Source organism: Pantherophis guttatus, chromosome 1 (genome assembly GCF_059756535.1).
Source record: "Pantherophis guttatus breed Tessera chromosome 1, ASM5975653v1, whole genome shotgun sequence".
NCBI lineage: Eukaryota > Metazoa > Chordata > Lepidosauria > Squamata > Colubridae > Pantherophis > Pantherophis guttatus.
In genome coordinates this window covers 140,309,182-140,334,095 of record NC_142063.1, presented here as the reverse complement: position 1 = coordinate 140,334,095, position 24,914 = coordinate 140,309,182, and the positions used below count along the sequence as shown (strand labels likewise).

General features: G+C 39.0%; 1 long non-coding RNA gene across 1 annotated transcript; it reads left to right on the top strand.

Moving 5' to 3' along the window:
• Positions 1–21,339: 21,339 nt before the first annotated feature.
• On the top strand, positions 21,340–24,308 carry LOC117674722 (uncharacterized). The gene is made up of 2 exons (XR_004593963.2): positions 21,340–21,583; positions 24,130–24,308. It is a non-coding gene; the product is annotated as an uncharacterized LOC117674722 (long non-coding RNA).
• Positions 24,309–24,914: the final 606 nt, after the last annotated feature.

Below are 24,914 nucleotides of genomic sequence, written 5' to 3'. Positions count from 1 at the left end.
GCAGAAGGTCATACACATGAGTAACCACAAGATCAAAGTCAATTAATAGAATTAAACTGCATCCTCTCCAGATGCAAGAATATGAATATATTTTTCCCCAAGCAGCTGCTTGACTAACATCCCCAAATTCCTTCTGATTCTTCAAGGTCTAATTGGCTAATATTTTGTTATAGTATGGGATGCAGTAATACTGCATTCAAAAGAGTGAACGTCCTGACTCAGAAATTTTTGCCATACATAACTTCCCCAAACAAGTATTTGATTGGTCCTACACATTCTTGAAGAAAGAAGAAGAAATAGCTGCTAAGAAACACCATGTCCGTGTTTTCTATTTTCAAGAAACTAAAAATGTTAAATCTCTTTTATGGTATGATGAGTCTGTTAAGTTGGGCGATTGAGGAAGCAGAAGCAAGGTAGTGTGTGACAACAGCTCTTTAATATAGTGTGAGACTTCAGCAAAGGTTACAGTAACATAACTCCCTTTATATACCTTGCCGGCCAGGGAGTTGACCAATCACAATTGACCCATTGTCTTTCAAATCTCCCACCAAAACTATATACATAACACCCCTCCCCTCCCAGAAGGCACTCAGGGTGTACATTTGCATACAAAATCATGCAGGTGATCAGGGCATTCCTTATGCCTAGTTGACCTGCGCAGTTCAGACTGAGGCATGGCATCGAGCTGGTTGGAGGGACCTTTTGTTTCTCCCAGCTCCACCAATGGAACCTCCTGGATTACTTCGGGGGTGTTGCCTTCCTTGGCTGGGAGAGGCGTCTCGCTGGGGCGGCGCTGGACACCGAAGTTCCCAGATAAGTCCCCGGATCTCATCGGGCTTGAGCTAGCTGTTGTGGGAAGAGTTTGGAAGTTAGGGCTTGGACTTTGAAGTTGCGGTTCTGGTTCGGTGGCCAACCTTTCCGGAGTTGATCAATGTGCCTTCGCCAGATCCTCCCGTCTCTCATGTCTATGGCTTATGACTTGGGGCCTGTATTATCCGAAATCATCCTGGCTTCTCATAGGGGCCCATTCGCGTAATTTCTGGCGAACACTGGTGTCCCTATCTGGAATTCCCTCAGCTTCTTGTCCATCCCCTTGAACCCGTCCAGGGAATAGTTGGGGTGTAATCGGTTAAGAATGCACCACAGCTTCCTGCCCATCAGGAGCTTGGCTGGGCTGTGCTCTGTGGCTGTGCATGGTGTGGCATGCTGGACAGTCAGGAGCTTATCTACCCTGGCCTGCCAGTCCCCAGTGTCTAACCATGAGAGTGCCTCTTTGGCCGTTCTCACGAACCTCTCAACCAGTCCGTTACTGGCTGGATGAAAAGGTGCAGAAAGTACATGTCTGATGCCCAGCTCTGCCAGGTACCCCTCGAACTGGGTGGTGGTGAACTGTATCTGATACAAGTGTATCGGGCAATCCATGTGTGGCAAAGAGTTTCTGAAGCACCTTGATTACAGCTTCGGAGGTCGTGGACTGCATTAGTATGATCTCGAGCCATTTTGAATAGGTGTCGATGATCATTAGGAATGTTTGGCCGTGAAATGGGCCAGCGAAGTCTATGTGGATCCTAGACCAGGGACCCTGGGGTCATTCCCATTCCCTGACTGGTGCTGTGGGGGGATCTGGCCTGGACTCTTGGCAGGGTTGACACTTTCCCATCCACTCGGTGATGTCGTCATTCATTCATGGCCACCAAACATAACTCCTAGGTAGCCCCTTCAACCTTACAATCCTGGGGTGCCCGTCATGTAACATGTGCAAACCTTTTCCCTTAAGCATAAGAGAACAACAACATGATCACCCCACAATAAACACCCCCCTTGCATAGACAATTTGTTCCTCTTGGATGCAAACAATTTGAATTCCCCCCCTTCAGTCTTTCCCGGCCACCCACTCATGACCCGACTCATGACAGTCTTTAGAACAGAGTCCTGAGCCGACGCTCTTGCCACTTCGGCAGAAGTGAGAGGTCCTGAGTCCAAAGCGTCAATGAGTAGGACTGGTGCCCCCAGTGTGGGGTCTTCTAGGATATCTGGTAGCGGGCATCGGCTGAGGGCATCGGCATGCCCCAAACTCAGTCTGGGTCAGTGAACAAGGCAGTAGGAATATGCTGTCCAACAAGTCATTCATGGAGACAAAGCAGCAGGGGTGGGTCAATCCCCAGCCAGGAGTCCCAAAAGTGGCTGGTGGTCCATGACAAGTTTGAAATTCTGCCCAAACAGGTATTCGTGGAATTTCTTTACTCCTGAGACAGCTGCTAGGGCTTCTCTGTACAGCTGGCTGTAGTTCCGCTCAGCGCTGGACAGGGTGCGGGAATAGTAAGAGATGGGCACCTCTAGTCCATTCTGTAGTCTGTGGCTCAGGATGGCCCCTACTCCAAAAGGGGACGCGTTGCAGACTAGTACAAGCAGGAGTGTTGCATTGTACTGGATGAGGAAGCTGTCTACGGACAAAAGTTTTTTCACGGCGGCAAAAGCGGCAGCCTCAGTCTTTCCCCAAACCCAGGGTGCATTTTTAGCCAATAGTCGGTGTAGGGGTTCAGCTACCGTTGCCTTGTCTCTCAGGAAGATTGCATAGAAGTTAAGGAGACCCAGAAAGGCTTGTAGCTCCGACTTGTTTTTGGGGGTTGGCACATTTTTGATGGCCCTAATCTTGCTTTCGGTGGGGTGAATGCCCATTCCATCCACCCGGTACCCCAGGAACTCGACAGAGGGTACTGCTATCATGCATTTTGTCCGCTTGACCCTGAGGCCAGCACTTCTGAATTTCTCTAACACTAGCCTTAGTCGATTCCCTAGTTGTTTTTCGTCTGTGGCACTGATAAGGACATTGTTGAAATAGGGGACTACCCCTGGAAGTCCTTGTAGTAGGCGCTCCATCGTACTTTGGAACAAGCCAGGGGCTACATTAACTCTGAATTATAGCTTTGTGCATTTGAAGGCACCTCTGTGAGTTACTATAGTCTGTGCCTCCACAGTAGCGCGGTCTACCAGCAGTTGCTGGTATGCCTGCACAAGATCGAGTTTTGCGAAGATCTTGCCAGGACCCAGCGAATGGAGTAAATGGTGCACGATTGGGACAGGATAAGCACTCTGCTGGAGAGCCTTATTAATCGTGCATTTGTAGTCAGCGCAGATGTGCACAGACCTGTCAGGCTTGATGGGTGTCACGATGGGGATCTCCCATTTGGTGTGATCTACTGAGATTAACACCCCCTGTTTAATTAGTTTGTCCAGTTCTAAGTCAATCTTAGGCTTTAGTGTGAAGGGCACTCGTCTAGCCTTAAGTCAGATTGGGGCTACACTGGGGTCAAGATTAAAGGATATAGGGGTCCCCACGTAATTGCCCAGCTGGTCGTCGAACACGTCCTGGAACTCTTGCATCAGGTCGTCCCTCAGGCTGTTGCCTCTCCTGGTTGGCTCGCCACTTGTGTTGTGGACTCCAGTGAATCCCATGCCAAGGGCCTTAAACCAGTCCCGACCCAGGAGGCTCGGTAGGCGTTCACTGACCACGGTGAGGGGTAGCTTCTTCCGGTGCTCTCCATACTCGATCTGCAACATGCCCACTCCTTCCATGGGGATGCGGTTTCCTTGGTAGTCCCGAAGCCATATCCACTGGGGCTGTAGTTGACCCTTTCTCAAGCTGGGTATCGCTGCCTTCAGGGTTGCCCAGGACATGATTGATAGGGATGACCTGGTGTCTATCTCCATCTTGCATGGACTCCCCTCTATTTCCACCACGGTGTGGACCTTCTTCTCATTGGTTGCGCTGGCTTGGCCTACCCTGGTTCTGCAGGTCTCGTGATTTTTGAAACTCACACCTTTTCTCGGGTTGCCATCTTTGTTGGTCTTCCTATGCCGCGCGGCTCTGATTGGCTGGTTCTGCTCCTTTGCTTGTGGTTGGATTACAGCATCTGCAAATGGCCTCCTTGAACTTGCAGGTTTGCCACAGATGGGACCCTCCACAGCTCGCACAGTTCTCTCAATGCTCTTTCTGCTCGTGTCTGTGCCTTTCTGTTTGGAAGACGTCTTCGTCAGACTCTTCCTTGCTGTTGGTCTGGGTTGCTTCACGGTGTACTGGTGTCGACCGGGGTGTTGCTTGCGATTGTGTTGGTCATTGCAGGGTCTCCGCAGCCTTGGTGGAGGATTTATGTGCTCTCGCTTCGTCGGGAGCAATGTGGAGCGTTAGGTTGGACCTGGCGAGCAGTCTTCTCTGTAGGCGAATATCTCTCATACCACAGACTAGTTGCTCTAGGAGCTCATCATTGAGGTCTCGGTACTCGCAGTGCATCGCTGCCTTTCGCAGGGCGGCCATATAAGCGCTGATCGGTTCGCCTTCTCGCTGCAGTCGTTGCTGGAACTCGTATCTCTGTACGAACTTGGATGGTACCAGGACATAGGGGGCCTTCAGCAAAGCTTGCAAGGCCTGCCACGATATGGTCTGGACCGGGGTTGGTTCTGATAGCGACTCAGCCATGTCGAAAACCTCCGGTCCACAGTGGCTCAAGAATAGCGCTCGCTTCCTGTTGTTGGAGAGGCCCTGTAGATCGCTGGCCTCCAGGAAGCATTCGAACTGAGACATATATGACCCCCACTTCTCTCTGACTGGGTCAAAAGGTGTTGGCGATACATATGCAGACATTGTGGTAGTCCTGTTCTATACGGGGCTCATCTGCGTGGCTAAATCCATCATCGTCAGCTCTTTCTCGGCTTGCTTCTCATTGCCTCAATCTCACCTTCATCGCCAATGTTAAATTGGGTGATTGAGGAGGCAGAAGCAAGGTAGTGCGTGACAACAGCTCTTTAATGTAATGTGAGATTTCAACAAAGATTACAGTAACACAGCTCCCTTTATATACCTTGCCGGCCGGGGAGCTGACCAATCATAATTGACCCACTGTCTTTCAAATCTCCCGCCAAAACTATATACATAACAGAGTCTTTCACAACTGTTCAAATCAGTTTGAAAGCATCTGGAGAACTTATCAGCTTTTCCCAATCTTGGAAAGATTCAAATGTCCATTGCTGAGAATTCTTGAAGTTGAAAGCCACACATCAGGAGGTTGGTTTTGTTGTGCTGCCCTAGTTTGTATCTTTAGGAGGATGACTCCTGGAAGGAAAGCCAGTTGATACGTATAAAATAAATAAGAGTAGACAGAGAAAATGTACAAACAGAAAACAAGTTTTTCGGGGAATCAAGAATATTTTTTTTACACAATATTTCTTGTCTAGATTGTAAATCTGTTTTTGGTGAGCAAGGTAAATATGCTTTCTACTAACAGACTGGCACTTTTGGAGTCAAGCTTGTCACCATATTGTTATCGGTGTTATTATCTAGCATACCATCTGTGTCAACTTATGTGAACATATGTTAGAGATGGAGTGCATGAGACCCACTCAAAGGAAGCAATAGATGCCAAAGAGATTGTTTTGGTAGATTTTAGCTTATGTGCCATATGGAATACCAGATTGAAGACCTTTAAGAAATCTCAACAAGAGGTTATGGTTCTCAAAACAACAATGGGTTCCAATGTTAAGTAGTTAAGAAGATGGCATCCAAATGAAAAGCTACAAAGAATGTGAGAAAAATTGGGTTTGGACAAACCTTCTCAAAAATTATACAATTGGATGGGAACTATAATACTTTAGAGATGTTACACAGAATAAAGTAGGTTTTTCACCATGCACAATGGTTTTCCTTGGTACTTGGGAAGTCAGATCTATCTTGGCCTAGCCAGATGTTGAATCTGGGTATTTAAGATTAAATAGCACTTGAGATATTATAAAGAAGTTCTTTATGGTTCCCTGGGTGACGATAGGGAAATACTGAAACACCCACAATGGAGAATTGGATTGTGATGATGGCTGAATTTGCCACATTGATCTGTTTCATTAGGGATAAGAGAATAAGTACTTTCTTAAACAACTAGAAACCTTTTATGGACTTTTTGCTGAAAATAGGAAAAAAACTGAAATGTGAGCTTTAGATTTGTTGATTTAAAGGAAATCTAAATATAGATTAAATATAGATAGAAGGGAACTATGTAATGCAACTTTAGAGATGGAAGAGGGCACTAAATGTGTTTATAACTTCTGGCAAGAATATTAAAAGCTTTTCCTTAATTATTTTTTTCTTTTTCTCTCCGTACTGCTTTCCACAGTTTTTCTTTTATTTTCTCTCTTTTTCTTAACTTTTCTTCATATATTTTCATGATTACCTTTTATTTCTGATATGCAATGATTTTCTGGGTGACTGGCCACAATATCAAAATGGTATGCTGCTCTGCACATATTTTTGATCAAACTGTCAGCTCTGAACATGTAACCAGTTCTGAACCAATTTATACTGCATAGAAAGAAAGAAATTCAAACACATAACCTGAGACCTTTGATGGCACAGGGAGGTAATAAATAAAACTGAATTGAATTGTACCTGAGCCCATATCTGTTTATGAAACGCAGAAAATGCTATTAAGCCAGTGTGAATAAAGTTATTTTTGGACAATGACAACAAACTGAATATTATGAAAATCCCTCCCAGATGCCTTAAAAGATCCGTCTTTCTAATAATTAAGCAAGCATAAAAATAATACATAATGAGCAAATGTTCAGAAGAGCATTGTAAGCAAATGCAATCATGATTAACATATCTAAAAATATAGACTATTTTAGTCATTTAACATTTCGACTTCGAATGATCCTACTAAAATTTTGCCCTGAGTCTTTTACGACTTTTGGTCTACCCAAAACATTGTAGGATGACTTTTTCTGTCAGGATAACACTGTATTTCGGTTCTACATAAAAACCAAGCACAAAGTAACCCTTCTGTACTATAATAATATGTTCACAATCACATCTTGTTCCTAAAAACAGTTTAATGAACTTTAGTCAGCAAATGGAAGACTATTTTGGCAATATCCTCACATTAGCCTCTTAAATAATTATTTTAGTACACATCTACAGTAGTGGCCAAAATTGTGGAAACCTTTTGGGAAAGGTGTATTTTTGAGGTTTGATGCTAATAACCACTTTTTTTTTGGAGTTTCAAGATAATCATATTTCACTGCTGGAATGGCCTGGGAATAGCCCAGACCTTAACCCAATTGAAAATCTATGAAGCCGACTAAAGAAACTTGTTAGTTAGAAGCGACCCAGCAATAAAACCCAGTTAATAGAAGCAATAATTCAATCTTGGTTTCACATTATAACAGCTGAAGAACTAAAACACTTGGTTCACTCCATGGGAAGACATTGTAAGGCCGTAATTCATGCTAAAGATTACCCAACTAAATATTAACTGATGTGATAATTTTTGTATATCTCATTTTTTCTACGTGTTTCATTTTTCTTCTTTATATTGTAACTGCTATTCTAACAGCAAATCCTTCATAAAAGTTATTGCATTACATTCTTGATTAAATTATCATTCCATTGATAATTTTATGGTACTACTAAAAAAAAAGTGGTATTATTAGCTAGTTTTAGTTTTGGCCACTACTGTATGTGCTCTCCATCCCAGCTTGCACAATTTCTGATACCCAACACATAACTCTGTGAACTGAAGAAAACTATAGTGACAGCACTGTTACGGTAGTACACAAGATCTGGCCAATAGTAGCAGTCTGCCATCTTGTTTCTTTTTTAAAAAAAGAGGAGCAATGTTCTCATTCTCTCTTTAACTTTCATTGCTTAGGCAAGAACAGCCTGGCAAAATGTAGTATTAAAGCCATCCCTAAAGAAGAGAATGAGCACGAAATGAACTTAAGGATGTTTACTGCTCACTTGAGACAAGCAATTGTTTATGGGCCTTCATTGTAGTTTAGTTTTTAGGGTCAATAATAAATATAGCTCTGAGGGAGCTTGCACACACACTGAGAGGACAATCCATCAACATTTAATTTGGTAAAGGAGGGGAGCTATTAAAAAGGCTGAGCTGAGCTCATGAATAAGATGGAGTGTTGGGTCCCTCTATTAAAAGTTAGAATAACATGAATGGCTTTCTCTGTTATCGTAATAATTCTAATTAACTTTTGGTAATTATAGTGGCTGCTCACCTAAAGTAATCTAACAGTTATTATTCCAGGTCATTATTTTGAGTAGATGAAAGGGAAATGAATAAAATATGTTTTATGGCAAGACTACCCAGTGGAAAAAAAACCTTTCTTATTAAAGGCTTTTTTTTTTTTAAAAAAAAAGCTGATGGTTGGTTGAACTTCATCATTATACATCTGTATTTAAGAGCTTCTAAGACAATCATGCCATCTTTACAGCAATGTAACAATTTGCAAATACCTTATAAAACATTCAGAATTCTTTCCCATTATTAATTACTACTGTGTTCAGAAAGTAGATTTTATGCACCCACTGTACACCAAAGTCTTTACTGCCCAGTTCTTATTTCCTACTCCCTTTGCTGGGGAGAGAAAATGAAATAAATAATTTACCTTGTATTACAAGGAAATACAAAAAATTATTATTAGTTTTTAAAAAAGTTTTGCCATTGGATTTCATATTTGTTATGTGCATTAGTTTTTGTTAAATAAATATGTTCATTTTTCTTTACTTTTTTTTGAGAAAAATGAAATATAGGCATGTCGTCTGATTCAGGATGAAGTCCAATTTCAGTGGTTTAGGGATACAGTTTTCCCACTAAGAAAGGGTGAATCTGTTCTGTCCTGGTTTGAAAACATCTACAATTCTGTGATCCTATTGGTCAGTACAACAGTCTGTCATAGTGCCATAGCAAGTGAATCTATAATGTATTTTTTTAAAAAAATACTTATCTATATTTATTGGAAATGTCTTAGTGAGAGCAGAAGAAAGGGGTTATGGGGTTTCAGGAATCAACAGCTCTAACCTCACGTTTGAGTGATTTATGTGATCAGACCACCAACAATTTCTCCATCTTTAGCCTTTAGCATTCCCCAGTTTTGAGGTAATCAAAAAAGCTTCATTAATGATAAAATTAGCAACTAGAAGCCCTGGTGCTATAGTGGTTAGAATGCATGATTGCAGGCTAACTCTGCCCACATCCTGGAGCTGAACCTGACCAGCTCAAAGTTGACTCAGCCTTCCATCCTCCCAAGGTCAGTAAAATGAGGACCCAGATTTTTGGGGGTAACATGGTGTCAATGTAAACCAGGGGTGAAATCTAAAAATCTTCGCTACCGGTTCTGTGGGCGTGGTTTAATTAGGGATGGGGCTTAGTGGTCAGGTGACTGGGTGGGTGTGGCTTGTTGGTCAGGTGGGTGTGGCCAAGTTGACATCACTTCTTTGCCCTTTTTTAACCTACAAAACACAACACAACACAACTGGCTCACCCACAATGTAAAAGCAGCTGTGCTAGACCCAAAATGGCCCCCGCAACAAGCAGGAACCTCACACAGCCACAAAAAGCCACAAAAACCAACTTCTACACTTTATACACACACAACACAACACAACACAACTGGCTCACCCACAATGTAAAAGCAGCTGTGCTAGACCCAAAATGGCCCCTGCAACAAGCAGGAACCTCACACAGCCACAAAAAGTCCAAAAAACCAACTTTCACACTTTACACACACAAAATTCCACATACAGCTTTGTGAGATTTTGTGTGTTTGTGTAGTTAGAGTGAAACACACAAAATCTCAGAAAGCTGCACAAATATTATTTTATTTTATTTTATTTTTATATAAAAGCAGCTAAATTGAAAACTTCCTAAACTTTAAATGGCTAGGTCTAAAAAAGAACAACTAAAAAAAACCCCAATTAACTATTTTTTTAAAGCTCCCAAAGGGGAAAAAAACTTACAGGCAGGCAGGCAGAAAGAACTGCTCACCGATGAGCTTGATTGCAGGCAGGGAGATTCAGTTGCTTGCTGATGCAATGGATTGCAGGGATTACAGCAAGCGAAGCAAGGCAGGCGTGCGAAGGTAAGCAAGCTGGAGGCTGGGGGGGGGGGAAGGGATTTTTGCTACCGGTTCTCTGAACTGCCCGCCGCTATCGCTACCTACTTGCCTGAACTGGTCCGAACCAGGAGCATTTCACTCCTGATGTAAACCGAGAATGCTATAAAGCATTATAAAGCTGTATATAAGTCTAAGTACTATTGTTATTGCTAAATGCTCCATTATAAAGAGTGGCCAGACTACAGAGGGATATGAAATGATATCATCAATGTGGATGGTGAGGAAATGAAGCAAATGTTTGATTATCTATCAGGATACTACTGTTCTGTGGTTTTAGAACATGATGACAAGGTGTAATGCATCTCTTCCAAGTACTACTTAAACTCTACCCTTTCTTCCAAGAGATTTTGCATGAGTCTGCTTTCACTAAAAAAAAAAAAAGCAAGACAATTAAAAAATAAAAATCAGACTGTGACAGAAAGATATAAAAAGAAAAAATACGATGTGGGAAAATACCCATTTAGGGTCTCAAGATAATAAGGAACCTAATGAAGTGTGCTGAAAAATGGACACATAACCTGTTACAAATGGGAGTAACATCGAGCTGGAAATAACATCAACACTAATAGATGACCCTTTGATCCAGCAGTGGTTTCATTGTGTGGAAAAGTAGGAGGCAATTTTTTTTCTTTCATGTTGCAGTACTTTCAATCTTTGATTACAGAGAGATTTTGCAACAGCATTATAAGGTAGCAAAGGTGAAGGACAGAAAAAAATTGACATCATGAAAATTTCTAATCTTGCTGTCTAAACAACATGAATGTTGTTTTACTAGGTTTCAAACTGCCTAATAAGTGACATGGGACATGTCTGTCAGATGAAGCCCTATTACATCCCATTTATTTAATAATAATTGTGTCTGTTACTCTCATTGTGCCTTAGACATGCTGAATTTTCCTCAAACTCTGCCCTATAATGACTTGATCTTTCCATTGGCTATACATAGTATATAACTATTTGTCTACATGGCATGCTATCGTCTTATAGATCTATGTGAGTGATATGGTATATCGTGACTGGGTTTTAATGTAGCTTTGATACTGGAATCTACAAACATCTTCCATTTTTAATTTATTTTTCAAAACTGGAGACACACATGACTTATTCTCTGGACCATTTGTTGACTGGCAGATGGGTGACATGAAAGAAATGGAAAAGTTCTAACCAATGATAATCTGAAATAAAAAACAGCTCTTTGGATTTTTTTTTATCTCTCTGTATCTCAATTAAATTGTAAGCCATACATTCTCTTTAAAAACTTGTTTGTTATTAAGATCTAAATCTCCTTATTTTAGTCATGTTGTGCATGCCAGTGTAATGCAGTACAAGCAGATTACAAGCTGATGGTTAAATGTTAATAACAAGAACACAAAACATTAAGGCAAGTGACATTTACATAAGTATCTTGATCTTAATACATGTAATTTACATATGAAAATGTAATCACCATAGAGATAAACAGCTGCAATGTTTAATTAAACTCTCCACACAAAATTGGCCTGCAAGACATAGTTTGTCACTGCTAATTTATCACAATTCTCATAAGTATTCTTTAAAAATAAAAAATGCAAAACAAATGACTCTTATTGATAATTTAACTTCTGGTTACTTTATCGTATCCTCAATGGGCTTTGATGGTACAATTAAAATGTAAAGAACTCAGACTCATCTTCTCACAATTTAGGAGATGAAGCCTTAATATATAAAGAACAAATTGTTGACAGAATAAAAGGGTCAGCACTATCACAGCACAGGAAAAACAATTTAAATAAATTTAATGCTATTGTAAGTCATATGTCAAAGAAGATGCCTTATTCGGTTTGTGGGGCTATTTAAGGAGGAAACCATTTTCTGTGAAAATTAGCATCAGAACCGTAATGGAAGGATATCAACTCTTAGCTTATACTAGCTCTAATAAAAGCCACATCTTGGTGTCTCAGCACTTAAGTTCATTGCAAAGTCAAATTGTTGCTGGCATTTGGGAATGAGAAAAGCATATGGCAAATGATGTTTTGCTTATGATGTAGTTTAGCATAACAGAGATTATATTTGGATAGTGTGCTTCAGGGACATCATTCTCATTCATCCTAGCATGGCTCGCGTTCTATGAGTAGGGTCTTAAATGGATCCTATGTTATTCTTGGCTTGTTTGCTTTGAGATGCATGACGTCAGTCCTTATTTCATAAAATAAACATCCTGTAGAGTCTCTGGAACTAGAGATCCCCGCTAGTTTGTTACAATTCATTAATAATATCTAAGATCAAAATATTAATACATTTTCAATATAAATGTAATAAAGTTACCATGTATAGTATGTATGTGTATGGATATGCATATGTAAAATTATTCCCTTCTTACCATTATGGATGGTTTGAGTCTCTCTCAATCTCAGGTCCTGGGAGTTTGAAGGTTCTGTGCAGGTTCTTAGCTGTTCCTAGCCTTGCTATCTTCTGGACAGAGAGTTCTGATGTTATTCCTGGGACCTGTTGGAATCATTCTCCCAGCTTAGGAGTCACATCCCAGGTGCTTGTGTTACCAATGGAACCACTTTGTCCTTTATATGGATGAGACAAGAGATCAGAACTGATACACACACACACATACTCTTAGATAAATGTAATTGAATTTTTTTTAAAATTTGATTTATATGCCGCCCTTCTCCGAAGACTCAGGGCGGCTTACAATGTGCTCGGCAATAGCCTTCAATCTTTTGTATATTTATACAAAGTCAGCTTATTGCCCCCACAAACTGGGTCCTCATTTCACCTACCTTAGGAATTCACTTGGGTTTATTCCTAGGAAGATAGAAAAGCATTCATGTATCTTGTAAGCATAATAATGTTATCCACCTGTGACAAACTGTGTTGGAATAAGCTAACAGTGTGCTTGAAGATCTCTATAAATTGGTCCTGTGTTGGAAAATAGAGAAAAATAGAATTGATCTTTTATTTCTGAAAGTACAATTTCTATATCATCCTTTTTACACCATAAGTGTCTTAAGTGGTCAAAAACCACTACTGCTTTTATCATTTATCTATATGATGATTAGGAAAGCCAGATTCACCTGGCAGATAAAAGTGTTTTCTCTGTTGTCACTTTTCATTCAGGCTACATTAGCTTAACAAAACCTCATGTATTCTTGTTTTATTTTTGGCCATTTGGATTTAGAAAAGAACAATCCTACCTTCCAGATCCTACAGTCTAGAATTTCTTTCTTCTTATTCCTCCTTGATTTTCCATTGTTATCTCTATGCATTGTCAGTCTTGCCAGATCTTTCCCCCATAACTGAACAGAGAGAAACTCTCTCTCTTAAAGGATTCAACTAAGATTGCCTCACCAGATAACAAACATACCTTGTTTAAAATTCTTTCTCTTTACACTCCTCAAAACTTAAGCTAAATGCTTTTGGTTGCTGTTAATAGCTCATCAGCCTGTTCCTTCTTTTATGCCTTGTATCAATTCTATTCCTTTGCTTGTATTGTTGTATTGATGTAATCAGTGTGGGTTGCTCCCGGTTTGCACCGGTTCGCAAGAACCGGTAGTAAAAATTTTTAGTTCAGAGAACCGGTTGGCTGGCCACGCCCCCGAACTGATCCCCAGCCTGGTCGCCGCTTGCTTACCCTGCCCACCTCATCAGAGGCTTTTTTAAAAAAACTTTTAAAAGCATTTTTTCTATTTGGTGAAAGAATACTTTTAAAAGTTTTTTTAAAAAAATCATCATCTTCTGATGATTGCGTGGCTCAGCTGGGATCTTCAGAGGCTTCTGAAAACATTTTTTCTGCAACCTCTTCAGCCGAGGAGGTTGTAGGGAAAAAAATCCCTTTAAAAGCCTCTGGCGATCCCAGCAGATTTGCCTGATTGTCAGAAGCTTCTAAAAGCATGTTTTCCTACAACCTCTCCAGCCGAGGAGGTTGTAGGAAAAAAAATCCCTTTAAAAGCCTCTGGCGATCCCAGCAGATTTGCCTGATCTTCAGAGGCTTCTAAAAGCATTTTTTTCTGCAGCTTCTTAAGGTTGTAGAAATCATGCTTTTAAAAGTAAAAAAAAAAAAAGTTGGCCATGCCCACCCAGTCACATTACCCCCCCCCAAGCCATGCCCACAAAATAAGTCATGCCCACAGAACTGGTAGTAAAAAAATTTAGAACCCACTCCTGGATGTAATGCTGTGTATAAGACAATATATTAAAAGCTCATATCGAACTTCTATAGGGGAAAAAGATATAAGATATATAGAGAGATGCTGATGCTGTACTCCTCCCAATTCCTGATTTGTTAAGAGATTCAAGTTAGTAGATTCGGCCCATCATAATTTTGTGTGTGGGACCCAATGGAAAAAGAGATCTATTTGTACAGCAAAAATATTGTTCTAATTGTTTAATATACCACCAGAAAAGAATCCATCATAGCATCCAAAACATCCTAGATCAAGCCAAGTCCAAAAATATTGTAGAGTTCCTTGAAGCCTGGCATGCAGACAAATCAACTATCAACAGGCACGTAGAAATTACCAACATGTACATAGCATTCAAAAGAGACAATCAAAAAGCCAAAAAAAAAATAAAAGGAACACTGATGGGTAAGATACTTGTATATAAACAGAGACCAAATCCTACATCCTTCTAGAACTGATGATGTTACCTAGTTTGGTAATATAATACCTGCAAGAAAACAACCAAGCACAGAGAGCACCAAGGACCCCACAGTTAAATCCTGAGCTACAAATATTCTTTTCCCAGACAGTAGCCAAAAGGATTTATAAATCACAAAGTCTTTGACATCTATCTCAAACTATTTTGTGCTCAATAACTGAAGAAAAATATGCATCAAGGAAAGCTATGCAGAAAAAGACAACTAATTTTAGAAAGTGCTACATACAAAATGTACTTTAATTAGAAAAGTTTTACATCAGGACGAGTGGATTAAAAAAAAGTGCATATAAACCCATCAACGAAAGCAGCATCAAAATAATTATTTGAAAAAATAATTACCCAAATTTTGACAGAAATGTTTAATTCACATTATGCTGACAGTGAACTCTTCTGTACTTTTCTAATTTCTGAGTAAGTGAACACAGGATTGCATTTTAAACAGACAAGCAATATTAAGAATGTTTGCATGCGCATCCATACTTCCTCAGATGCAGATTTAATAGTGAAAAGATTCCATTTATCCTCCTTTTTTCCCCCCTTCCGAATGATAGATCAAAATATCAAAGTGGGATAAGTCTTGGCTGTGCGCATGAGAAGACTGCTAATGGCTGACTGTCCTTTTGACTAATAATGCAGTCAAACCTCTTGTCATTTATATAAATGTTTTTATTGCTAAAGATAAATCATGTACTCCAGTGGTTGAAATGTGCATTTCAACAGTAGAAGGCGATGCGGTATTACTTACATCCAGTGCACCAAATGCAGTAAAACCCTTGTGGTGGCATAAGAATACATTTCATCCTCGCAGGAACAAATTAGGCCCATGGGAAGTCTCTTCTGTCCACTCACTGATGACGCCAGTAAGTTCTTGATTAGCTGCTGACATTAGAAATTATGATAGCGTGTGCAGAGATGGATAGACTCACAAAAGAAATAAAAGATAAAGAAGAAACAGAATACTACATGGTATGGAATAAATGGTATAAATGGTTAGAGGATAGATGTAAAGGTTAAGGAAAAACTAAATGAGGAAGAAATAGGAGTTAGAAATTAGTAACAAACTTGTATATATGGAAATGAACCAAAAGGTATGATTGTAATTTAATATATTAATATATCAATATGTATAAAAAATAATGGAACCACATGAATAGTTAAAGGTAAATTGAAGTGTGGGGGGAATGAACACACAATAGAAAGTATACTGATGTGGAAATGTTGTAAAGAAGAAAACTGTCAATTTTTTTTAAAAAAACTGTTTAATAAAAATTATTTAAAAAAAGAAAATAAATTATGATGGGCTAAAAGGTTTAATGAAAAACTTTATACAGCTGTTGTTTTCCTCTGTCCTCCATTGCAGACTTTATATTGGCTCCAGTCACTGTCAAGGAAGGAGAATATATTGTGTCCTGTCTTATAACTATGGGCCTCTTTAAATTTCTAATTTAATATCCTCAAGTGATGACTTTCCTGTTATGGGTCTTTGGGGGAAATAGAAATGACTCAGGCTCATGCAGAGGAGGGCTATCCAAAGAACAGATCAGTATTTCAAATGATCAGGTCAGCTTGCTGAAGGTGGTACAACAAATCAGCCAGAATACAATTCCAAGAGTTTGTTCGGTATTTGAGGTTTTCTGGTTTAATGTTCTGGTTTAATAGTCAATGGACAAAGGCACTATGGAAGAGAAAAAAAAAATACACCCACATAAAATTCAGGGAGGAGAGAGTTGTAAATGGGAATATGCTGTTTTTAAATTTTTCAAACTCTTTGAAAGGTCCTGTTCAGTTTTGTTGTTTGGTGCCCATCACCTTAGCTGGCACAGAACAATGCCAGATGGGACAAGGAAAAACTGTGTACAATATATTTGAAAAGGTTGTACAATCTGGTTTTATTGGAAAGTTGCAGATCTGGTTTCAAGATGCCTAATTAGTAAAATCCACTCCAAACCTGTCCTTGCCTATTAGGGCCAAAGCTGATCGCCTTCCTGAGCCCTTCCTTAAAATTGAAAGAGTTTCTATTTTTGTTAGGTGCCATTTTTTTGGGAGATGAGATGCTTTGATTTTTATACATAGAGCAAGGTGTTGGACTCCACAATATAATAAATAATAAACCTTTCCATAACCATTTGTCTGAAGTGTTGTAGGGTTTTCCTGCCTAAGCAGGGGGTTGGACTAGAAGACCTCCAAGATCCCTTCCAACTCTGTTATTCTATTCTATTCTATTCTATTCTATTCTATTCTATTCTATTCTATTCTATTCTATTCTATTCTATTCTATTCTATTCTATTCTATTTTTAATTGGCTTTTAAACTGGCTTTTAAATTGGGTTTTAAACCTCTTTAGATAAATTTGGATGTTTTTAATCTTTGAGCCTAAATTACTTAATCTGTTTCTTAATAGTTTTTAACTTCTATATGTATTTGTATTTATTATGGCTGTTCACCGCCCTGCGTCCTTCGGGAGTAGGGCGGTATACAAATATGAAAAATAAATAAATAAATAAATAAATAAATAAATAAATAAATAAATAAATAAATAAATAAATATTCTATTCTATTCTATTCTATTCTATTCTATTCTATTCTATTCTATTCTATTCTATTCTATTCCAACTCTCTGACCACTCACTGTAGTTCTCTTCAGGCAACCGAAAGCCTTTCTAAATGAGAAATTTGCAGTCAACCAAATGCTGAGGAGTCAAATCAGTCAAAAGCCACAAGTTCTCTTGCAGGCAACTCTTAAAAAAAGAAGTTCTATTATGAATTAGTTTTGGCAACTACCTGGTTTTTGAAACTCTAACGCATAGATATTAAGCCCAAACTCTCTACCATTTTCTGTGCCTTTATGTACCATAGTTTTTTTTAAAAATCCTAACCTTAACTTTTCTTGTTAAGCCCATGGCCCTTATTCTCTCTGTGTGTGAGATACTTAAATTCACTTGGTCAATACTGAATTCTTACTGCACAATTTTAGTCACTGATAGGGCTTCTGCAAACTTTAAATCCTAACTAAACAGATAAATATTGTTTTTTCTAGAAGCTGAAGCGTGAAGAGGCAATTGTGCCTCCCACTTGTGCTCCATGGCAACTGGCATTCAAAGGCATATTCTTTTCTAACATTGGAAATAATAGAAAGCCATCCTGATTAGTACACACTAATCAGTGTGTACTAATCAGGAAGGAAGGAAGGAAGGAAGGAAGGAAGGAAGGAAGGAAGGAAGGAAGGAAGATTTTAAATAAAGTTATGATGATGTATGTGCTTTGATTGGAAAGTTGCATCATTTCAGCCCTGTTTGACCCATGACTGAATCTGAAATATAATTTGGAAAGTCAAAGATTTATGTCTCTGATTAGGAGACATATAAGTCTGTCTGTCTCTTATAACTCTGTCTGTCAGACTGTCGGAGAAAGTTTGACAATGGTTGTAACTGTAAGATTTATAGTCTTCCATAAGCCTGCTACATTTTAGGGAAAGAAGTATATCTGAATATGTAAATATATAAGTCTGCTTAGATCCTTTAAATATTTATTGTTTTTAAATGGGAAAGTCTTGATTTGTTCCTTGCTTTCCCATCAGAATCAGATGAGATTTGATCCTTCTGTGGGGATAAGACTTGTTAAATGCAGAGACTTTGTACAGGAAAAATTTTAGGCATTAAATTTGATTTCTGTAGAAGGAAGGATTTACTTGAATCTTAATAAGACAGATAAACATAGAATAATAATAAATGAAGTGTAATAGTTAAACGCAAGATCAGCATATACATTAAGAAACTGGCTTAGAAAAAGTGAATTTTAAGGAAAGGGTTGGGAAGTTTGGAATGATAAATGTAAAGAGGCCATGCACAACTCCTGTGACTGCATCCCTGCAATTTTCTTCAAGACATTGTGAAATTAGTTTGGGACTGCCATCTTCTGCAGTGTTTTCAACCTCCCAGTCTAGCCAAGAGTCTTGAAATTCCCAGTTAGCAAAATAATCTATCTCACTAAGAGTTAACAAAGAAGAGAGAATATGGCATAAACGCTATCATTCAACTTCCTTTTCCTAAAATGCACTATGACTGGACAGTTTCTTTTCAGTTATTGCCTGTGATTAGAGAACAAAATGGCCACACCTTCATCTTCCCAACTGTACTGTTCCACATTCTAATATTTTTCATCTCTGGAAAAGTAAAAATAAAAACAAAAAAGCATTTTCCTTGTGATTAACTTGTTCCTTTCCATATTCCTTCAAACTGTCTAATTTCTTGAAATGTGCTGAGGGGATTGAATTTTGGTTCTGAACATCTTGATGAGAATTCTGCTTTTTGTTTCTCAAGTGGACTGATAAAACTGCTTTTCTCTGGGACATGACTGAGTCTTCTGATCATTTAGGCAGACCTTGGGACTGTCTGATTGCCTCTCAGATGAACTTCTACTGTTGCAAAGACACAATAGTTTCCCCAGCAGGTACTTCATCTGGCCAGTCCCTTTACTAAAGAGGCTAAAATTCTACTGCTTTTATCTTGCATTGTTGGTTATATTGTGGCTATTCTGAATACACTGACCTTAATGGAAAAGCAGAATAATATATTTTTAAAAACATGTAGAATAAAATGTGTCTGATTATATTTAACTGGTATAGAAATAGTTCTTAGAAGCTTCATGGTACCTGCAACCCCCAAAGCTAACTTTACGAGTAATACTGTACACAAAACATATAAATTTGATTTAAAAAACAAACTATCTAGGCTATATGTTCATACATATATGAAATAGTTTGATCTGTAAAACAATAACTGAAGTATACTTGAAAGCTCACTTTGTTTTTGTTTTTTTAAAATCTATATGATATAAATATGAGCAAGGAATGTGTGTAACCCTTAAAAAGGCCAAAACTATTTTTGGCTGATTGATGTATCCAGATTTTGGATTACTCTGCAGTAGTTCCATTGCATTTGCAATACTGTGTCTAATTCTAGATCTCACATTTTGAAAGGGCATGGAGAAGCTGAATTAGGTCCAGTGGAGAGCCACAATACCAGGGTGACAAGGGACCTGGAAGCCATTTCCTACAAGTTTAGGAAGGAAGCAATAACAGGATATGCTTTCTCAATGAATAGAATAGAATAGGATTTTATTGGGCAAGTGTGATTGGACACACAAGGAATTTGGCTTGGTGCATATGCTCTCAGTGTACATGTGTACAAGAAAAGATATATTCATCAAGAATCATAAGGTACAACACTTAATGATAATCATAGTGTACAAATAAGCAATCAAATCATATTAGGAAACAGTCAATATAAATCTTAAGGATATAAGCAACAAAGTTACAGTCATACAGTCATTAGTGGAAGGAGATGGGTGATAGGAATGATGAGAAGATTAATAGTAGTGCAGACTTAGTAAATAGTTTGACAGTTGAGGGAATTATTTGTTTAACAGAGTGATGGCGTTCAGGAAAAAACTGTTCTTGTGTCTAGTTGTTCTGGTGTGCAGTGCTCTATAGCGTAGTTTTGAGGGTAGGAGTTGAAACAGTTTGTGTCCAGGATGTGAGTGATCTGTAAATTATTTCACATCCCTCTTTTTGACTCGTGCAGTATACAGCTCTTCAATGGAAGGCAGGTTGGTAGCAATTGTTTTTTCTGCAGTTCTAAATATCCTCTGAAGTCTGTGTCTGTCTTGTTGGGTTGCAGGACCAAACCAGACAATTATAGAGGTGCAGATGACAGACTCAATAATTCCTCTGTAGAACTGTATCAGAAGCTCCTTGGGCAGTTTGAACTTTCTGAGTTGGTGCAGAAAGAATATTCTTTGTTGTGCTTTTTTGATGACGTTTTTATTGGAGGAGTGTTGGAGAAGATGGATGATGTTTTGTTTATAAATCCTGAATGTAACTAATAGAGCTTTGACAGGTAGCTCTGGTCATCATGAATGCCAGGCAGGCCTTTCTATACAGTATAACTATACTCTGAAACCAGTGAGATCCTGCCAAGCAGGGCCTTCATGACTGTTGACAAAGGTTGTGCATTCTGAACAGGTTTACAATTTTTCTGGCTTCTCTAGCCATCTTCATTCTTCTTCAAGTCCATGCCTTGCAGGTCCTTACCTACAAACTTCTACATCTATCTGCATCTCAGCTCGCTCCTAGCTGCAAACTTCTACAAATGGTTTCCCCTCACACATCACTTCCTCACTTGGTTTTAGAGGCTGGAGTGCTACAGATTGCCAATCTCCAGCTACCTTGTTCTCTTATTTCCAGGAACGCTCGGGGGCACATGAAATGTGGAGACACTCTGCCAGAGGAAAAGAAGAGTTAGTTACAAGCCAGATCTCTGTTGCTTTCAAGTCCAATTAATTTAATACACACTGAAGATAAGTGTTCTTTTTAAAAAACAACAACAACACTATGGCAAAGTTAATCAGCCATAGTATGCATTCCAGGACATCTGACTGTGGACTCCACCATTTTTTAAAAATTCCACTTTTAGGCAAGAAACAATAGTGAATGCTTTTCTTCCTCTCATCCCACTCTTCCAAGGAGAGTGGTGGCTCATGTGGTTACAATGCTGGGTTGGAGGTTAGCAAGCCCATGTTCAAGACCTGAGTGCTGCTGTGTGATGAGGTGAGCTCCTGTCATTCGCTCCAGCTCCTTGATGGGGACATGAAAGGAGACTCCACTGGTGTCCCCTGGTCAATTGTGATGTCACCGGCTAATCCTTTCAAGCTGAAAGTGCCTTAAACAGTGCCTCTGACACAAACGAGATGGAGATCCCACTCTCCCAACCTTGTGTTATTTCTACATATCTCCTATGTTTTCTTTTTCAATAATGTCTGCTTCTGTGGACTGCATGTAAGACAAGGCTTTCTACTTCAAAGGGCATTATTTGGAGAATAAATCACCATCTTCTTTTCAGGAAAATATGGTGACAAAATTGGGAAATGTTCAACATTGTATCTGAAGAATCTTGGGAACCAGTTTGATGTAGAGGTTAAGGTACTGTAATGGTATGTGGGCAGGGCCGGATTTAGATTGAAAGAGGCCCTAGGCTATTCCACTTATGAGGCCCTTTCACCAGTGGTGGGATTCAATTTTTTAACAACAGGTTCTGTGGGCGTGGCTTAGTTGGGGGTGTGGCTTGGCAATCATGTGACTGGGTGGGCGTGGCTAGCTGGTCACATGACTGTGTAGGCGTGGGTAGCTCGTCATGTGACCGGGTGGGCGTGGCTATGTGCATAGACTTTTTTCAGAGGGCTGAAAAAAGTCATTTCTGACTGGGCCTCGCACTTTTGACCGGTCCTCACACTTATGACCATCCTCACATTTATGCCCGTGCAGCTTTCTTAACAACCATGTCACTCATTTCACAACTGCTTCTCTTCACCATGGTGACAAGATAGGGCAAAAACATAAAATGTTAGGACAGTCGTAAGTTCGAGGACTGGTCAAAAGTGCGAGGACCAGTCAGAAATAACTTTTTCAGCTCTCTGAGTAGTCCATATGCACAAAAGGACTACCCAGAGGGCTGAAAAAAGTCATTTCTGACTGGGCCTCGCACTTTTGACCGGTCCTCACACTTATGACCATCCTCACATTTATGCCCGTGCAGCTTTCTTAACAACCATGTCACTCATTTCACAACTGCTTTTCTTCACCATGGTGACAAGATAGGGCAAAAACGTAAAATGTGAGGACAGTCGTAAGTTCGAGGACTGGTCAAAAGTGCAAGGACCAGTCAGAAATAACTTTTTCAGCCCTCTGAGTAGTCCATATGCATAAAAGGATACAGCAATAGAGAGGGATGAAGGAAGGGAAGGGAAATTAGAGTAGGAGAGAGAGGGAGGAAGAGAGGAGGAGAAGGAGAAAGGAAGAGGAAGTAGGGAGGAGAAGAAGAGGGGGAGGAAGAGAAAGTAAGAAGGAAAGAAAAGAGAGGTGGTAGGTTTGAGGAGAAAGATTGCTATACAATAAAAAAGATGAAAGGGAAGAAAGCCAACCCCAAACAAATATAAAGATATTAAGATAAAGAATGAATTGTTAAACTTTAAAGAATAAAAGAGAACAAATATGAATAAATAACAATAATTAGAAACACACATACAAACATACAATCTATTTTCTTTGAACAGAGTATTTGGCCGGTTCACAAATTTAAATAGTGTTTAGTCATTTCAATTAAATTTACAATTTCTATATTTCCTTTTTGCCATATTTATTCCTCATCTATTTTTGTAAAAAAACCAATATTACCCTTCATCCTCATCTCTAATCTTAATCAAATTCAATTTTTCCCTTCTATTCTATATTATACCCCTTCCCATTGTCATCTATTTTTATATCCATCCTCACATTGGTTAATTATGTAATATTAGTTGTTTAATATAAATTCAACATTTTAATATAAATCAATTAGTTATATAACTACCTTTTTTGTATATTAATCAATATGAACATGAATATTCCAATTATTTCCATGCAATCCAATTTCTTACAAATCCATTAATTATATTTACCAATAATAATAAACCAAATAATTTCCCCCATATATTCCTCCAAACCACAACTTAACCATTTCTGCTTTCAGAAATATACAATTAATAGTATCTCAATTATTACAATTCCCTAATTAAAAAGAGCTTTTTTTTCTTTTGTGTTTTAAAATCCTGAACTCTTCTCTTTTTCCCTAAATTTCCCATTGTTTGCACGTACCTGTTTTGGTGAGGAAAAAGAAAAGAATTCTGCCTGCCTAATTTTCCAACCTTGCAGCAACAGCAAAGCAGTTTCACTTTCGTTTCTCAGTATAGCTAGGGGGAAAAAAATCAGCACTCTTTGGAAGGAAGCAAAACAGCGGAGACAAATCAGCTGAGAGCCGGGAGGCCAATTAGCCTATGCTGAAGCTCCGGGGGCCAATAAAATTACAAAAAAACCACCGAACCCTTTGTTAAATTGCTGGCTCCCCCGCCCCTCGCCCATCACTATTTATTGGCAATAAATAGTGGTGCGGAGGGGCGGGGGAGCCAGCAATTTAACAAAGGATTCGGCCGAGCCACCTAGAACACCCAGAATCCCACACTGTATAGGCCCCTCTGGATCTTGAGGCCCTAGGCTGAAGCCTAGTTAGCCTATAGGAAAATCCGGCCCTGTATGTGGAAATGGCTTTGGGAGACGGGGGATGAACAGCCAACTTTTATAAGAGGCAAACAGTCTTTTATAAAAGACTGGGTATCCTTTATAGACTTTTTGCTGAAAATGGAAAAGAGTGAAATAATGATTTCTCAATTTTTGAAAAATCAAAAATTTGATTTTTGAAAAAGGGTGAAATAAGGGGCTGAAGGGATTTTTGTAATATAAAAGAGGGAAGAAGGATAATGGATTTGTCTAACTGCTGAAAAGTTATCAAAGTTATTTCTTTTTTGGTTCTTGTTTCTTTAATTATTATTGTTCCCTTCATACTGTATGTGAGCCATATATATTTTCTTTATATATTTTAATATTTGTCTTTTGTCTTTGTAAACATTATTAATGAAATGATATTTATTTTCCAGCCTGTAAAAGATTCCTCAGTCTACTGGGAAAGAAGGGAACATGGGAAGCATTTCTGAAGGAACCCTCCCTCGTTTTCTGAAGAGTAAAAGGAGAGGAGGGGAGAGGAGAGGAGAGATACGTTCAGTCTTGCAAAATTCCTTTAATGTAACTTTGTAATAGAGATAGAATTAATACTCAAGAGTTGTGTTTCTTATCTAGACTGCCTTGAAGGGCTAACAAACACCAGGATAGAAACTAGGAAATCACTTCTAGTCCTGCTTTGGGCATAAAGCCAACTGGGTGACATTAGACCAATCACTTCAGACTTAGGAAGAAGGAAATGGTAAGTGAAGAAAACTGCAGGGAGTAGTCCAGACAATCATCAGGGATCAAGGTTTACTTGAAGGACATAGACACAGATACACACAGACACATGGACTCTTAATATATACAGGTATACACAAAGAGATATACATAAACATACAGAGATTCCCCTTTACCCACATATGTATTCAAAGAGTCACGTATATGAGATTTTGTTCATTTATACTAAATTTATGCTGCTCTTGTTGGGGATTTAGGGAAGAATTAGTTGATGATGATGGGTTTACTACCACCAAGATTCCAATTAGATAAATTTTTTAGATGCCATTGTTCCCCTCTTGTAATTCCATAGGTCATGTCCCTAATAAACTACATATAAGCAGGGCATTACTTGTTTTCTTTTTAAGACCTCTCACATTTTAGTGTTTTTTGTTTTTGTTTTAATGGATGCGTATGCTGAGAATGATTTTTCTCCCCATGG